The sequence below is a fragment of the Anabrus simplex genome, chromosome 3, assembly GCF_040414725.1.
Source record: "Anabrus simplex isolate iqAnaSimp1 chromosome 3, ASM4041472v1, whole genome shotgun sequence".
Taxonomy (NCBI): domain Eukaryota; kingdom Metazoa; phylum Arthropoda; class Insecta; order Orthoptera; family Tettigoniidae; genus Anabrus; species Anabrus simplex.
This window is the reverse complement of record NC_090267.1, coordinates 242,869,233-242,888,903: the sequence shown is the minus strand read 5'-3', so window position 1 is coordinate 242,888,903 and position 19,671 is coordinate 242,869,233. Positions and strand designations below refer to the sequence as shown.

General features: G+C 41.1%; 1 protein-coding gene across 2 annotated transcripts in view; it reads right to left on the bottom strand.

Moving 5' to 3' along the window:
- Positions 1-19,671, bottom strand: part of LOC136866194 (ATP-binding cassette sub-family C member 4) — a 371,709-nt gene that overhangs the window by 286,184 nt on the left and 65,854 nt on the right. The gene's annotated exons all lie outside the window — the stretch shown is intronic.

The window sequence follows — 19,671 nt, the reverse complement described above, 5'->3', positions numbered from 1 at the left end:
AACTTTGGTCCTATGACTTTTTGTCGTATCTCTATCCCTTGTACGTTAGATTTATCTCTATTTCTCGATTGTAGTTAAGTTTTGCAAATTTTACACACGTAATTCATACTTTGAATCACTTATAAGAAAGATAGAATCATCAAATTCTACACGAACGTTGTCCCACCCAGTAGCCATATGTGAGCCAAATGCTATGTTTGTAGCTGTCACATAATTTTCCGAAAAGTATTGCACTGTGAGAATATCTTATCCAAATCTCACCCTATTCAACATTTCTAACTCAGTCTGACCCCTGAATAGATGAGATACAAGAAAATATCATATGGCCAGCCATTTAGACCGCTAAATACGGCGTCTTATGGTACAATCCGTTTGTTGATATGACGTACCGTTTAGCAGCAGTTAATCTGTAAATTAAGATCTGCAATATTGTAAACCTGCATATACTTTCGTATGTCGATCTATACAAATTCATTGATGTCGATTTGCAGCGATCGATTAAGGGTGTATCTGGTATTGTACTCAGTGCTCTCCACATCGATTTTGAGTGGCAGTAGGAATGGGATCCTTCTCCAACGCCTGTGTAACTGGCATTAGTAAGGATGGCCTACCATTGTAATGAATAATTTCCTTCTCGATTTGACTTGCAGTAGGCAAGGGAGCATGCAATTTTGTTCAAAACTCCCCTACCCGATTGTGTTTGGCTGTAGGCAAGGGTGCCCGCCATTATAAACAAATGTACCAATCTAAAATGTGACTGGCATTAGGCATAGTGGACTACTATTTTAATAAAAACTCACCAACTGGGTGTGACTGGCAGTAAGCTGGCTGGCAGTAGGAAAAGGGGCCTGTCATTATGATAATAGCACAACTCAATTTTGACTGGCAGTAGGGAAGTTTCCTGCCATTATAATACAAGCTCCTCAACTGTAATCTGTCTGGAAGTAGGAAGGAGGGCCTCCCATTGTAACGAAAACTTCCGAAATCGATTGTGACCGCGTAGTAGGCAATGGAGCCTGCCATTATTATGTAAACTTCCCAACTGGATTGTGAATGGCAGTAGGCAAGTGACCCTGCCATTATCATCACAACTCCGCAACTCACACTTACAAGGGGACATTTCCTACTCGTCACTACCGATTTCACTCAAATTTATAGAACATGCAGGGCTTGGCTAGAAATGAAAGTACCCGCAAGGGGAACTCCAGATGGCCAAGCGTATAGAAAATAAAAATAAAAAGGTTGACGCGGCTCTCGCACCGTATAACCCACTTACGTTAATACGCACGCCGAGCAGTTGTTAGCGTAGCGGTAAGAGCTCGGACTGGTAATTCGATGGTAATGGGTTCGACTCCCCGTGTGAAGACTGGTTTTTCTGTCAACTTTTATATTATTCATTTTCCAATTAAGCAAAGAGGTGAATAATTCACCTTATTTGTTTATTTATATGCAAAAAGCATTGAAAAGGTAAAAAATTGGGATTTCATTGTCAGACTTTTTTCTACCTGCGCCAAGAATCTATTGTTCGTGCACAGCCACCAGGAGCAACCTTCATTTGTCAGGTGGAAATGACTATTGACGTTTATGGCACATTCCCCAAGGAGGGGAGATAGCCAATAAAGGAGAAGAAGAATTTCAGTTTGAACACGTCGGGAAAGTTCGCAACTTCCAATTTTCTACAATTTTGCGCTCATTAAAAATGGCATCCTATATGCATTTTGCATATAAATAAATAAATAAACTAAATTAAAATAAATTAATATAAACATTGAGGAAAATTCTCCACACGGGGAGTCGAACCCACCACCATCATACTACTAGCCCATCGCGCGAGCTAACGTAAGTGGCTTATACGGTGCGAGAGCCGCGTCAACATTTTTATTTCTTTATTTATTTTCTACACGCTTGGCCATCTGGAGTTCCCACTCTGGGTACTTTTCATTTTGAGCCAAGCCCTGCATGTTCTATAAATTTGAGCGTAATCGGTGGTGACGAGTAGGGAATGCCCCCTTGTTAGCATTGGAAACAGCGTATGAGGACCTGCCCATGCTGTTTCTCGGATGACGTTAAGAGACATGCAATTTTAAAACAATCTTATTCACTGCATGTACAGTATTTAACTTCGAAATCCGTATACAATGTACCGTAGCGAAGCATTGGTACATTTGCTAGTAGAGAATAAGAAAAAAATTATAGCGTACACATCGTATATTTCACAAAATAAAGTAAGGCAGTATTCATTAATTCTTTATTAAAAAGTCATTCAGTCATGAACCGTACAGGATATAAGCTATAATCGAAAATTCATCATTGGCCTACCTGTTTGTTGAGAATGCCAGGTTATGTTAGTTCGTGGATACCACTGACAGTGTTGAAACTTTAGATAAGCTAAAATACATACATACATACATTATCATTACAGACTGTTATGCCTTTCAGCGTTCAGTCTGCAAGCCTCTGAGAATTTACTAAACGTCGCCACAATCCTCGATTTGCAACTAGTGTTGTGGCCTCATTTAGTTCTATACCTCTTATCTTTAAATCGTTAGAAACAGAGTCTAACCATCGTCGTCTTGGTCTCCCTCTACTTCTCTTACCCTCCATAACAGAGTCCATTATTCTCCTAGGTAACCTATCCTCCTCCATTCGCCTCACATGACCCCACCACCGAAGCCGGTTTATGCGTACAGCTTCATCCATCGAGTTCATTCCTAAATTAGCCTTTATCTCCTCATTCCGAGTTCCCTTCTGCCATTGTTCCCACCTGTTTGTACCAGCAATCATTCTTGCTACTTTCATGTCTGTTACTTCTAACTTATGAATAAGATATCCTGAGTCCACCCAGCTTTCGCTCCCATAAAGCAAAGTTGGTCTGAAAACAGACCGATGTAAAGATAGTTTCGTCTGGGAGCTGACTTCCTTCTTACAGAATACTGCTGATCGCAACTGCGAGCCCACTGCATTAGCTTTACTACACCTTGATTCAATCTCACTTACTATATTACCATCCTGGGAAAACACACAACCTAAATACTTGAAATTATCGACCTGTTCTAGCTTTGTATCCCCAATCTGACATTCAATTCTGTTGGATTTCTTACTTACTGACATCAATTTAGTCTTCGAGAGGCTAATTTTCATACCATACTCATTGCACCTATTTTCAAGTTCCAAGATGTTAGACTGCAGGCTTTCGGCACAGTCTGCCATTAAGACCAAGTCGTCAGCATAGGCCAGGCTGCTTACTACATTTCCACCTAACTGAATCCCTCCCTGCCATTTTATACCTTTCAGCATATGATCCATGTAAACTACAAACAGCAAAGGTGAAAGATTACAGCCTTGTCTAACTCCTGTAAGTACCCTGAACCAAGAACTCATTCTACCATCAATTCTCACTGAAGCCCAATTGTCAACATAAATGCCTTTGATTGATTTTAATAATCTACCTTTAATTCCATAGTCCCCCAGTATAGCGAACATCTTTTCCCTCGGTACCCTGTCATATGCTTTCTCTAGATCTACGAAACATAAACACAACTGCCTATTCCTCTCGTAGCATTTTTCAATTACCTGGCGCATACTGAAAATCTGATCCTGACAGCCTCTCTGTGGTCTGAAACCACACTGGTTTTCATCCAACTTCCTCTCAACGACTGATCTCACCCTCCCTTCCAAGATGCCTGTGAATACTTTGCCGGGTATACTAATCAATGAGATACCTCGATAGTTGTTGCAATCCTTCCTGTTCCCTTGCTTATAGATAGGTGCAATTACTGCTTTTGTCCAATCTGAAGGTACCTTACCAACACTCCACGCTAATTTTACTACTCTATGAAGCCATTTCATCCCTGCCTTCCCACTATACTTCACCATTTCAGGTCTAATTTCATCTATTCCTGCTGCCTTATGACAATGGAGTTTATTTACTATCCTTTCCACTTCCTCAAGCATAATTTCACCAACATCATGTTCCTCCTCCCCATGAGCTTGACTGTTTGCAACACCACCATGATGATTTCCTTTTACATTGAGAAGATGTTCAAAATATTCCCTCCACCTCTCCAGTGATTCCCTGGGATCTGTTATGAGTTCACCTGAATTACTCAAAACACTGTTCATTTCCTTTTTCCCTCCCTTCCTAAGATTCTTTATTACTGTCCAGAAAGGTTTCCCTGCTGCTTGACCTAGCCTTTCCAGGTTATTACCGAAATCTTCCCATGACTTCTTTTTGGATTCAACAACTATTTGTTTCACTCTGTTTCTTTCATCTACGTACAAATCCCTGTCTGCCTCGGCCCTTGTTTGGAGCCATTTCTGATAAGCCTTCTTTTTACGTTTACAGGCTGCTCTCACTTCATCATTCCACCAAGATGTTCGCCTTTTCCCATCTTTACACACAGTTGTTCCTAGGCATTCCCTTGCTGTTTCTACTACAGCATCCCTGTATGCCACCCATTCACTTTCTATATCCTGAACCTGCTTACTGTCTACTGTTCGAAACTTCTCACTAATCATATCCATGTACTTCTGTCTAATTTCCTCGTCCTGGAGATTTTCTACCTTTATTCGTTTGCAGACAGATTTCACTTTCTCTACCCTAGGCCTAGAGATACTTAGTTCACTACGGATCAGATAATGGTCTGTATCATCGAAAAATCCCTGAAAAACTCGTGCATTCCTAAAAGATTTCCTGAATTCAAAGTCTGTTGAGATATAGTCTATTATGGATCTGGTAACCCTAGCCTCCCATGTGTAGCGGTGAATACCCTTATGCTTGAAGAATGTATTCGTAACAGCTAAACCCATACTAGCACAGAAGTCCAGCAAACGCTTCCCATTCCCATTAGCTTCCATATCTTCCCCACATTTACCAATCACCCTTTCGTATCCTTCAGTTCTATTCCCAACTCTCGCATTGAAATCGCCCATTAGCACTATTCTATCCTTGCTGTTGACCCTGACCACGATGTCACTCAATGCTTCATAAAACTTGTCAACTTCATCCTCATCTGCACCCTCACATGGTGAATACACGGACACAATTCTTGTCCTAATTCCTCCCACTGACAAATCTACCCACATCATTCGCTCACTTACGTGCCTAACAGAAACTATGTTGCGTGCAATGGTATTCCTGATAAAGAGCCCTACCCCAGACTCTGCCCTTCCCTTTCTAACACCCGTCAAGTACACTTTATAATCTCCTATCTCTTGCCCCTTATCTCCCCTTACCCGAATATCACTTACTCCTAGCACATCCAGATGCATCCTCTTTGCTGACTCAGCAAGTTCTACCTTCTTTCTTCCATAAGCCCCATTAATATTGATAGCTCCCCATCGAATTCCATTTCGTTCGCCAAGTTGTTTCCAAGGAGTCCCTCGCCTGTCAAATGGGAGTGGGACTCCATTACTCCCATAGGTCCGAGGCTTGCTTAAAGTGTTCTGAGCTCGGTAAATTCATGAAGCAGGTAGCTGCCCTACTTGCACATAGTCCAAGTGAGGATCTCTCCTCTAACGGATTATGGACCACCGGTGAATTGTGTAGTCCTAGCCGCCTGAGCACAAGGAGGGCCACGACTCAGAATATGTCCGAGATGCCCACTCCCATTCCATAGCAACTGGTATCCCGACTCTCAGGACCACTTACTAGGCCACTCAGCCGTTGCCCATGGTTCACGAACTAGGACGTGACTACAGTAACCCACAAACATGAACCATAAAATGTTTCAAAATCAGTGTCATCTTAGACTTTAAAGCACAGTTTGTAGCACGTTATTTTTGTCCCACTAGGACGTTTTATTGCATAATCTTGGTCGTATTCCTTGTTGCTCTGATTTTCTCTTACAGTTAAATATTCCAGCAGTCTACGAGCTGCCATCTTGAAAGGCTGTTATCTTAGATTTCTTGTTTTACCGGCCAACGTTTCTACGGTAAAATTTTAAACCGAGATAACACCCGTTTTCCGAGATGATATTGTTGGTGAATACAAATGCAGCTTTTATCTCGGTTTTCTTAACTTTACACCAAGATAAAAGCTTTTACTCGCGTCGGTGATTCGGGCCAAAAAGTGCTATTAGCCTGTCTTCATAGAATGGAAACTGAAAGTCAATAGGAAGGAAAGTAAGGTGCGGTAGTGTTTGTGGAGTAGAATATCAGAGAAATCAAACCCAGTATCCAGATAGATGGCGCCAAAATTGACTAGGTAATGAAGTATTGTTACGTAAGATGGTCATCATCTTCTTAGCGTTTGTCCCACAATGGAGCAGACGTAAGATGGTAGATGATCAAAAGAAAATAAGGGGAGGAAAACCGCGGCAAAATATACATTTATGGTAAATAAAAATAGTTCGATCACTAGGTAACTGAACACAGAATGATTAAATATTTTGCGAAGTCTTTTGTATGGATCACACTGCTTCATGGAAGTGAAAACTAGACATTAAGGGAAATATGGAAGTAGGGGTCTGAATCTGGCGCAAATTTAAGGAACAGGCTGAACAGAAGTATTAAGAGAAGTAAACTAGGACATGTGGCTGTTAAAGGAAATGGAAAGTTTAGGCAATAATAGGGTATAATGCTAACACACCGAGGGCCGGTATTATAATAAAGGTTTAAACGTAAGACTGAGTTAAGCTTTAACTAGAGTTTAAACTAATGCTGAATCGTACATTGTCCTGTCGAAGTTAAACCGAGGTGAAGAATGAGAGATACGATCTTGGTAGCAGTGACTCCTGAGAAGATATGTCTATCGATTATGTTTTATTTACTTCTGGTAGCAAAAATGGTGGATAAAAGCAAACGCTGTCCTAATTTGACTTCCAAGGATATACAGAACTGATTGTGCAATTAGTACGGCAATATGTTTTGTCTTGTGATATTTCCATACCCGTGTTCATGTTAATTTACAACGGTCTCTATAACGTAACAGTGGAATTGTGTTATTGAAGTCCGGCTCCATGGCTAAATGGTTAGCGTGCTGGCCTTTGGTCACAGGGGTCCCGGGTTCGATTCCCGGTAGGGTCGGGAATTTTAACCATCATTGGTTAATTTCGCTGGCACGGGGGCTGGGTGTATGTGTTGTCTTCATCATCATTTCATCCTCATCATGACGCGCAGGTCGCCTACGGGAGTCAAATCGAAAGACCTGCACCTGGCGAGCCGAACATGTCCTCGGACACTCCCGGCACTAAAAGCCATACGCCATTTCATTTCAGTTGTGTTATTGAAAACTACTAATCTGAAAATCTTGAAAGCTGACATCGAAATTGAAATTGTTATTTTGTAATAAGAGTACTTTCCTCTCATTCACTGAAAATGCAAGGGTTGTTTTGTTACTTTGTTTTCTAAAATTTACATTCTCGACATTAACAGTTCAAAAACGTCATTTTTACATTCTTACCTTTATTCTAACCCCGATTTTCTGAAATATTGTTATGGCAGTCCGTTTAAAAACTCAGGTTTCGTTCCCTATATGAAAGTGGCGTGCCCTTGATCGAAAAGTTCCTGGTGGGCGTGGTCGTTCAATAATTTGAACCACTTCTTCATCATCACTATTTCTTCAAACACCTTGAAAATATCCCCGAGATCCAATTTGTTCTGTCATGTTGTACTGTTATGTATTCTTAAATTGCAGTTTAAACAGTAGATGAGTGGTAGTGAAATTAATCTCTAAATAAACTGAAGAATTAAGCTTTATAATACGCGACTGACAAACCAAAGTTTAAACTGAACCGACGGTTTAAACCTTTTCCCTTTAAGCAAGTAACAAATATATTTTAGCTCGCACAACGGTTCTGTTATGAGGTTTGCGTAAACTTTAGGGGTATGGCCTATTAGAACCCCTAGAAACTAGGTTACTCTCACTGCATTATGGAAGAGCAAGGCTAGACGGCACTTCCTGCATGTCAAATTAGTTCGTATTTTAACCTGTTACTGCCTAAATATCCGAGCTCTAGTCATATCATTAAACATCATCTACATGAGTATTTTTGAAGGTGAAGTGTTAGGGAAGAAAGGGAGGTTGATCCAGGAGAAAGTATCTAGAGGATACCAAGAACAGTTTGGGATGTGAAAACAAGGCGAAGATGAAACTAGGAGTTGAAGATAGATAATAATGTTTGTATCGACAACGTGTAGGCATTACAATACTGTATGAATGAACGGATGGAAAATATGTCTTGGTTAACTTATAACTTACTGAGAGGATTGATGTTGGCCGTAATTGTGGGATTCTTTTAATCATTGATCTATAGATTAGTTGTCATTGATACTTCATTTAAGGGCCGGGTGCATCTTCATCGTTAGGCGTCGACGGTATTGGTTTTTACGAGGCCTTCGTTTTTTGTCAATCACTTCATTCTTCGAAGGATAGAGCCCCTCTCGTTTTACTCTTCTGATTATTTGATGATGATGATGATGATGATGATGATGATGCTTGTTGTTTAAAGGGGCCCAACGTCTAGGTTATCGACCCCTTCTGATTAGAGTTAAGCTAACTTTCTACACTGATTCATTCCTTACTCGAAGGATGTGCAGTGGTGTTGCTGGCAGGAGTTGAAGATAGATAATAATGTTTGTATCGACAACGTGCAGGCATTACAATACTGTATGAATGAATGGATGGAAAATATGTCTTGGTTAACTTATAACTTACTGAGAGGATTGATGTTGGCCGTAATTGAGGGATTCTTTTAATCATTGATCTATAGATTAGTTGTCATTGATACTTCATTTAAGAGCCGGGTGCATCTTCATCGTTAGGCATCGACGGTATTGGTTTTTACGAGGCCTTCGTAGCACCCATTCTATGATCTATCTAAACCCAAAAACCCCTGGCGCAACAACCACGAAGGGCCATAGGCTACCAAGCGACCGCTGCTCAGCCTGAAGGCCTGTAGATTACGAGGTGTCATGTGGTCAGCACGATGAATTCTCTCGAGCGTTATTCTTGGCTTTCTAGACTGGGGCCGCTATCTGTCAGATAGACCTAGTTACTCAATAATTGTAATCACGTAGGCTAAGTTGAGCTCGAACCAGTCCTCATATCCAGGTAAAAATCCCTGACCTGGCCGGGTAAGAGGCAAGTACGCTACCCGTATACCGCGGGACCGGCATCTGGTCTATCTACCTACGTGATAACATTCCCCATCTGTAGGGTACTGCTGGCCACATGATGGGTTACACCCACTCTCTGACCTACCTATCAACACGATTTCAATCCCAATCTGTCAGGCGCCATGTCTGAATGGTTAGCGTGCTGGTCCTTGTTCTAAAAGGTTCCAGGTTCGATCCCCCGCCTGGTCGTGGATTTTAACCTTCATTGGTTAATTCAGTTGGCTCGGGGGCTGGGTGTGTATGCCACCTTCAGCGTTACATTTCATCATAGATATGGCTCCATCTTCAAAAACGTGCAAGTCGCCGATAGTCTATAGTCTAAAGACTTCCAAGCCTCTCCGAAGGCCACACGCCATTATTATTATTATTATTATTATTATTATTATTATTATTATTATTATTATTATTATTATTATTATTACCATTGAATTCTGTTGCTGGCCGAATAGTGGGCAATAATCTATCTATCTATCTATCTATCTATCTATCTATCTATCTATCTATCTATCTATCTATCTATCTATCTATCTATCTATCTATCTATCTATCTATCTCTGTGTATCTTACCCCTGGGAGAGATGAACGGGGTGGGCGGTAGAATACACAAACAGTATCTCTTTATAGTTTACCACCTACAATCTCAGCCACCCTACCGCAACAATGACTTTTATCAACTAATCATAAGGATATTGGAAAATTATATTTCATTTTTGGTGCTTGGGCAGGTATAGTAGGTACATATCGTCGCTGCCGGGACAAAACCTCCTATGTGAAATATTTTAGCTTAGAACTTTGGCCGGCAATGTTTTGTCATCATAATGTGTGGATATTGTCAAGGCATTCTCGCTCTTCATAATGTGTGTGTTGCGGGTCAGTGTATCTCCAAAAATATTGTCACATAGGAGGTTTCGTTCCGGCAAGGATATCTCAGCTTGTTAATTCGAGCAGAATTAGGGCAGCCAGGTTATTTAATTGGTGATGAGACTGGAAAGGAACCTTCAGTAGTTCTCTCTTCTAAGAGTACGAGATGGCGACCACAGCCTCTATACCTGAGCCTGATAATACTTCACTTACTTCTCGCTTTCAGGTTTCTTATCCAACCTCACTTGGGCATTGAGATTGGCCTGTCTGATTAATATTAGGAAGGGATGATTGTCACCTAGTACTTTCCTTTATAAAAATAACCACCAATATCTACAGTACATGATTTCGTTTACCACTTAAACGATGAGACGAGCCTAACAACACCGTTTGTGGCAAAACAACGACACTGAAATGCTATTTAATTGTGTTCAAAATGTGTACCACATCGTGGCACATATTGTTCATATCGCTTCTGAAGGTTATTGAATATGTTGATGAACAAATGTTGCTGCAACAACACAAAAATGACGTTCTCCTTTTGCGTAATTCGGGAATATTTATAGGTGGGTCATATGCCATGAAAACTAATTCTTTCAAAATATGCAGGCATACGGAGCCGTGACATTCGGAGACAATCAATCAATCAATCAATCAATCAATCAATCAATCAATCAATCAATCAATCAATCAATCAATCAATCAATCAATCAATCAATCAATCAATCAATCAATCAATCAATCAATCAATCAATCAATCAATCAATCAATCAATCAATCAATCAATCAATCAATCAATCAATCAATCAATCAATCAATCAATCAATCAATCAATCAATCAATCAATCAATCAATCAATCAATCAATCAATCAATCAATCAATCAATCAATAAATCAATCAATCAATCAATCAATCAATCAATCAATCAATCAATCAATCAATCAATCAATCAATCAATCAATCAATCAATCAATCAATCAATCAATCAATCAATCAATCAATCAATCAATCAATCAATCAATCAATCAATCAATCAATCAATCAATCAATCAATCAATCAATCAATCAATCAATCAATCAATCAATCAATCAATCAATCAATCAATCAATCAATCAATCAATCAATCAATCAATCAATCAGGCCACGGCCACTACCCTCTCAATCCTAGCATTTTCCCATCTTTCCGTGGTCGCTAATATTTGATGTTTTAGTGCGACGTTAAACCAATGACTAACTAACTAACTAAATGAACAATTAATTAATTCGCGAAAATCGGGGGATGTAAGAGGTAAACATAGGACACAACTTTCGACCCCGGAATTTTCGTGCATTGATAGGTTAGAATGGTAACGAGTAGCCTATCCAGCATCCTCTCATCTGCAAGAAGGCTTTGCTATGAGATTTGCCCGACAATAGAGCGGACAGGATGAAGCTTGAAACACGGTTGTATTTTAACCTACGAATAATATTGCATGGAATTTATGGCCCTACTGGTAAAGTAAGTTAGTGGTCTACTGCTAATCTTAATCATCATCATCATCATCATCTGTTTACCCTCCAGGTTCGGCTTTTCCCTCGGACTCAGCGAGGGATCCCACCTCTACCGCCGCAATGGCAGTGTCCTGGAGCTTCAGACTCTTGGTCGGGGATACAACTGGGGAGTATGACCAGTACCTCGCCCAGGCGGCCTCACCTGCTATGGTGAACAGGGGCCTTGTACGGGGGATGAGAAGATTGGAAGGGATAGACAAGGATGAGGGAAGGAAGCGGCCGTGGCCTTAAGTTAGGTACCATCCCGACATTCGCCTGGAGGTGAAGTGGGAAACCACGGAAAACCACTTCGAGGATGGCTGAGGTGGGAATCGAACCCACCTCTACTCAGTTGACCTCCCGAGGCTGAGTGGACCCCGTTCCAGCCCTCGTATCACTTTTCAAATTTCGTGGCAGAGCCGGGAATCGAACCCGGACCTCCGGGGGTGGCAGCTAATCACGCTAACCACTACACCACAGAGGCGGCGCTAATCTTAATGCCTCTCTAATATTCATAGGACAGACTCCTAGCTGCTCAGTACTACTGTATGTTCCGACCTCGACTTGGCACGACACCGTTTCGTCACAGTTACTCTTTATTGTCTTTCCAGGTCTCCATTCATTATAGTCCAATTCATAGTGGCGTCAGCAGGTCGCGTGACAAATTCCTTCCATGCATGAAAAGTTGTTGAGAAAGGTTACCTTGCGTTGTGGCATGCAACTTTGGAAACAACGCATAAACAGTAACACGTTCCGAAGTGCATTCGGTTAGTTGTTTGCCTTCAGTTTACAAGATAGTAGATCCGATCTTGGATGAGGTTCGTGGCATTTCAAGGTGACGAATTCAGACACAGAGTCCCTGGTTTTTAACTGTACCTTTTGAAGGCACGTTAAACAAACAAAAATAACATAAACATTTTATTACCGTACTTGTTTTACGTCGCACCGATGCAGACAGGTTTTAAGGAGACGATGAGATAGGAAAGGCTTAGGAGTGGGAAGGAAGCGACTGTGGTTTTAATTAAGGTACAGATCCAGCATTTACGTCCAGCTCCATGGCTAAATGGTTAGCGCACTGGCCTTTGGTCACGGGAGTCCCGCGTTCGATTCCCGGCAGGGTCGGGAATTTTAACCATCATTGGTTAATTTCCCTGGCACGGGGGCGGGGTGTATGTGTTGTCTTCATCATCATTTCATCCTCATCACGACGCGCAGGTCACTTACGGGCGTCAAATCAAAAGACTTGCACCTGGCGAGCCGAGCCCTGGGATCTCTCGGCACTAAAAGCCATACGCCATTTCATTTTCCAGCATTTACGTGGTGTGAAAGTGGGAAACCATGTAAAACCATCTTCAGGGCTGACGACATTAGGTTTCAAACCCACTATCTCTCGAATATAAGCTGACAGCTACGTGAGGTAGTGGTGATTATTGTTTTAAAACAACTGGGAAACTATCCTTCATTTACACTAATCAGAAGGAAAATTGAAAAGGTCCAACATTTCGAAAAGCGAAGTTATCGCCAAGAGAAACACAAGGACCCCGAAGGATGTGGAAATGAAAGACTCCCTCGGCCTCGAAAACCTAATAGCGTTCGGGTCGGAAAAAGCAAGATTTGACTAAGGGAGGTCGAATACTATTGATGAAAGTGAGGAGCCTGGCACAAGAAAGTGGTTGTAATGTCAGAACTCAGCTAAGGGCCCTATGACCATCACACGCTCACAGGAGCCCCTGTGGCCCCTACACGTCGCCTCTTACGACGGGCAGAGCATACCGTGGATGTATTCTACCGCCGCTGCTAACAGGAGTATGCTTTTTTTTCTTTTTGCTATTTGCTTTACGTCGCACCGACACAGATATGTCTTATGGCGGCGATGGGATAGGAAAGACCTAGGAATGGGAAGGAAGCGGCCGTGGCTTTAATTAAGGTACAGCCCCAGCATTTGCCTGGCGTGAAAATGGGAAACCACGGAAAATCGTCTTCAGGGCTGCCGACAGTGGGGTTCGAACCAACAGGAGTATGACAGCTACGTAATCCAAACAGCGCAGCTACTCGTTCGTATTATTATTATTTTATAGGCGAACTGACCACTGAGTATCACCCTACAATTTCATTTTTGCCTTGTCTGAAGATTTCTCTTCTCCCAGTACTCCTTCATATGGGCGCTATGCTGTTTCTTCTGTTCATCCATACAGCCTCTTCCCGTCTTTGCAGTTCTTTACACTCGAAACCCTTCCAAATTTTCAACCATGCTCCGAAATGCTTTCCTGTCTAACATTTTGACTTCCTGGATGTTGGACTTCTCTAGATCATTACGAACGTCCTTAATCCATGCCGTCGTTGTCATCTTTTTCCACAGGTAGCTGAATAACTTTTACGTTAGTCTGGTTTTGTCCATTGTGTACAAATGTCCGAAAAATAATAACCTTCTCTTTTTCACGGTCTCTGAAATTTTCTCCATATTTTTGTAGACTTCGTTGTTGTTCCGAAGTTTCCAGCCGGTTTTAGTCTGGATTGGGCCCACGATTTTCCGTATTATTCTCCTTTCTATGATCTCCAGATTCTCAAACTTGTATTTCATCGAGAGTAATTCGCTGGCATACAGGCATTCTGTTTTAACTACGGTGTTGTAATGCCTTATGTTGGCATTCCATGAGATGCATTTCTTGTTGTAGATGTTTTTAGTCCATCCATTTTTGAGATACGATTGTCTACAGCAGCTTTCTCTAGTCCGTTCTCTCGTATGATTTCACCAAGTTATTTTAACTTATTAACCCTCTGAATCCATCCAATCTCTGTTTCATGTTTTTCATTTGTCATGAACTTGGTCTTCTCTTTCGAGACCATAAGTCCCATCCTGCTAGCGATCTTTTCTAGGAGGTTGATCTGTATGGCCACTTCCTCTAGGTTTTCTGAAAGTGTCGCAAAATCATCAGCAAAAGCCAAGCAGTTGACTTTGATTCCTCCCGATTATCTTCCCAAACAGATTGGGGTTACCCCTTGATTTTCAAATTCGGAATTCCAAATTGTCACAATCTTCTCCAGGACACAGTTGAATACTAGTGGTGATAATCCATCACCCTGTCGTACACCTGTCTTTATTTCTAATGACTGAGACAATTCTCTCATGAGTTTCACCTTATAATGTATTATTATTATTATTATTATTATTATTATTATTATTATTATTATTATTATTATTATTATTATTATTATTATTATTATTATTATTATTATTATTATTATTCAAAAGGGACCCATAATGTAATTGCACTGGCCTGTGAATATTATGGAAGTCCAACTCTTTGACTTAATGATCAGCAGCGAAGCCTCCGAGCCAAGTGAGGGATTTTAACCTTGTCTGGTTAATTCTTCTTACTCGGAGACTGGGTATTTGTGGAGGGATATAATCACTAGTGTGTGTTCCTCTAGTAGATGACAATGTGATGAGTTGAGTGCATATTGATACAGACACAAACCCCCAGTCCCCAAATCAGAGAATACAACCTTACGCCACTAAAATCTCCAATCCGGCTGGGAAACGAACCCACGACCCTCTGAACAGAAGGTCTCCATACGTTGACTTTTCAACTAAAGAGTTAAGAATATATAATTCATTTTGTGGACTTGCAGACCGTGACCGAATTGGATTTCCAGCTCCATACTTGTCACCGCAGACCGCGCCTGATATTTTCAATGGCCTGCTCTCGCCGAAGGTCAGTAATACTGTACTTTAATTTTACCCCTTTTCCCCCACACTCTTTCAGGGTCGCGGATTCAAACTGCGACGGACATGCGAATTTAGCCCTATTTCACGGCCAAATGCTCTTCCTGTTATAAACCCCATGTAGAGGGATATATTCAATATTGGATGTTTCTCAGGTGGTTGGTAGTGTGTTGTGTGAATATATAGAGAAGGGTTCATTAAATAAATAAATAAATAAATAAATAAATAAATAAATAAATAAATAAATAAATAAATAAATAAATAAATAAATAAATAAATAAATAACCATCCTGTGGTATGAGTTACTGTAGTGAACCATGGGCAACGGCTGAGTGGCCTAGTAAGTGGTCCTGAGAGTCGGGATACCAGTTGCTATAGAATGGGAGTGGGCATCTCGGACATATTCTGAGTCATGGCCCTCCTTGTGCTCAGGCGGCTAGGACTATACAATTCACCGGTGGTCCATAACCCGTTAGAGGAGAGATCCTCACCTGGACTATGTGCAAGTAGGGTAGCATCCTGCTTCATGAATTTACCGAGCTCAGAACATTTTAAGCAAGCCTCGGACCTATGGGAGTAACGGAGTCCCACTCCCATTTTACAGGCGAGAGACTCCTTGGAAACGGCGAACGAAATGGAATTCGATGGGGAGCTATCAATATTAATGGGGCTTATGGAAGAAAGAAAGTAGAACTGGCTGAGTCAGCAAATAAGATGCATCTGGATGAGCTAGGAGTAAGTGATATTCGGGCAAAGGGAGATAACGAGGAAGAGATTATAAAGTGTTCTTGACGGGTGTTAGAAAGGGAAGGGCAGAGTCTGGGGTAGGGCTCTTTATCAGGAATACCATTGCACGCAACATAGTTCCTGTTAGGCACGTAAATGAGCGAATGATGTGGGTAGATTTGTCAGTTGGAGGAATTAAGACTAGAATTGTCTCCGTGATTTCACCATGTGAGGGTGCAGATGAGAATGAAGTTACAAGTTTTATGAAGCATTGAGTGACATCGTGGTCAGGGTCAACAGCAAAGATAGAATAGTGCTAATGGGCGATTTCAATGCGAGAGTTGGGAATAGAACTGAAGGATACGAAAGGGTGATTGGTAAATGTGGGGAAGATATGGAAGCTAGTGGGAATGGGAAGCGTTTGCTGGACTTCTATGCTAGTATGGGTTTAGCAGTTACGAATGCATTCTTCAAGCATAAGGCTATTCACCGCTACATATGGGAGGCTAGGGGTACCAGATCCATAACAGACTATATCTTAACCGAATCGAATTCAGGAAATCTGTTAGGAATGTACGAATTTTCCGGGTAATTTTCGATGATACAGACCACTATCTGATCTGTAGTGAACTAAGTATCTCTAGACCTAGGGTAGAGAAAGTGAAATCTGTCTGCAAACGAATAAGGGTAGAAAATCTCCAGGACGAGGAAATTAGACAGAAGTACATGGATATGATTAGTGAGAAGTTTCGAACAGTAGACAGTAAGCAGGTTCAGCATATGGAAAGTGAATGGGTGGCATACAGGGATGCTGTAGTAGAAGCAGGAAGGGAATGCCTAAGAACAACTGTGTGTAAAGATGGGAAAAGGCGAACATCTTGGTGGAATGATGAAGTGAGAGCAGCCTGTAAACGTAAAAAGAAGGCTTATCAGAAATGGCTCCAAACAAGGGCCGAGGCAGACAGGGATTTGTACGTAGATGAAGGAAATAGAGCGAAACAAATAGTTGTTGAATCCAAAAAGAATTCTTGGGAAGATTTTGGTAATAACCTGTAAAGGCTAGGTCAAACAGCAGGGAAACCTTTCTGGACAGTAATAAAGAATCTTAGAAAGGGAGGGAAAAAGGAAATGAACAGTGTTTTGAGTAATTCAAGTGAACTCATAATAGATCCCAGGGAATCACTGGAGAGGTGGAGGGAATATTTTGAACATCTTCTCAATGTAAAAGGAAATCATCTTGGTGGTGTTGCAAACAGCCAAGATCATGGGGAGGAGGAAAATGATGATGGTGAAATTACGCTTGAGGAAGTGGAAAGGATGGTAAATAAACCCTATTGTCATAAAGCAGCAGGAATAGATGAAATTAGACCTGAAATGGTGAAGTACAGTGGGAAGGCAGGGATGCAATGGCTTCATAGAGTAGTAAAATCAGCATGGAGTGTTGGTAAGGTACCTTCAAATTGGACAAAAGCAGTAATCGCACCTATCTATAAGCAAGGGAACAGGAAGGATTGCAACAACTATCGAGGTACCTTATTGATTAGTATACCAGGCAAAGTATTCACTGGCATCTTGGAAGGGAGGGTGCGATCAGTCGTTGAGAGGAATTTGAATGAAAATCAGTGTGGTTTCAGACAACAGAGAGGCTGTCAGGATCAGATTTTCAGTATGCGCCGGGTAATTGAAAAATGCTACGAGAGGAATAGGCAGTTGTGTTTATGTTTCGTAGATGTAGAGAAAGCATATGACAGGGTACCGAGGGAAAAGATGTTCGCTATACTGAGGGACTATGGAATTAAAAGTAGATTATTAAAATCAATCAAAGGCATTTATGGTGACAATTTGAGAATTGATGGTAGAATGAGTTCTTGGTTCAGGATACTTACAGGGATTAGACAAGGCTGTTATCTTTCACCTTTGCTGAGCGTAGTTTACATGGATTATCTGCTGAAAGTTATAAAATGGCAGGGAGGGATTCAGTTAGATGGAAATGTAGTAAGCAGTCTGGCCTATGCTGACGATTTGGTCTTAATGGCAGATTGTGCCGAAAGCCTGCAGTCTAATATCTTGGAACTTGAAAATAGGTGCAATGAGTATGGTATGAAAATTAGCCTCTCGAAGACTAAATTGTTGTCAGGAGGTAAGAAATTCAACAGAATTGAATGTCAGATTGAAGATACAAAGCTAAAACTGGTCGATAATTTCAAGTATTTAGGTTGTGTGTTCTCCCAAGATAGTAATATAGTAAACGAGATTGAATCAGGGTGTCGTAAAGCTAATGCAGTGAGCTCGCAGTTGCGATCAGCAGTATTCTATAAGAAGGAAGTCAGCTCCCAGACGAAACTACATCGTTCTGTTTTCAGACCAACTTTGCTTTATGGGAGCGAAAGCTGGGTGGACTCACGATATTTTATTCATAAGTTAGAAGTAACAGACATAAAAGTAGCAAGAATGAGTGCTGGTACAAACAGATGGGAACAATGGCAGGAAGGTACTCGGAATGAGGAGCTAAAGGCTAATTTAGGAATGAACTCGATGGATGAAGCTGTACGCATAAACCGGCTTCGGTGGTTGGGCCATGTGAGGCGAATGGAGGAGGATAGGTTACCTAGGAGAATAATGGGCTCTGTTATGGAGGGTAAGAGAAGTAGAGGTAGACCAAGACGACGATGGTTAGACTCGGTTTCTAACGATTTAAAGATATGAGGTATAGAACTAAATGAGGCCGCAACACTAGTTGCAAATCGAAGATTGTGGCGACGTTTAGTAAATTCACAGAGGCTTGCAGACTGAACGCTGAAAAGCATAACTGTCTAATATGATAATATATGTAACGTATGTATGTATGTATGTATGTATGTATGTATCAATAAATAAATAAATAAATAAATAAATAAATAAATAAATAAATAAACAAATAAATAAATAAATAAACAAATGAATAAATAAATAAATAAATAAAATATTTCTGGATTAAACCCAATTGTTATTAACGGGTATTTAAAAAACTAGATTCCAGCCGTTTCATTAGATTTCAACAGGGCAAAATATATGAAGGTCTGCTGCTGACAATAAGTCACGACCACAATATTCACGGCCCTATATTAACTGGAGTCAGGGATTGTCGCGCTGTGCTGTGGTGATCAGGAGGAATGTTACTGACTCACCGCCCTCTACCGACAGTTTCTGGAGTGTCTCGCGCTGTGCCATGCTGGTGTTACGTATTTCTAGAGTACAGGTCTCCATGTATTTGACAACTTGAAACAGTCTTCCCTGTTATTTTGGGTACAGCTCCATCTCGATAGCTTCCCTCACATGCCGACCATAGAAGTCTCTTACAGGCGCGATGACCCTCTCCTGGTCAAAGAGGAGTTGATGGTCGGTTCTGTAGAAGTGTTCTGTTATAGCAGACTGGCTTATAGAATTTTCTGTGGAAGATGAAAGAGTGAAGTTCTTGACTGATCCGACGTGTTATTTCACCTTGGTACTAACAAGTCTTTTTGTCATGCCAATATATGAGCGACCACTACCACATGGAACTTCATAGACGCCAGATGTTTTAAGAGGTGGTTTCTCTTTGACCGGTCGAAACAGGGATTTGAGTTTGCAGTCTGTGGTGAAAACTGGACTTATATTGTACTTTTTAAGAATGCACCCCATTCTTTCAGTTATACCTGCCACGTAAAGAAGTCCTGGTTTGTTCTACCC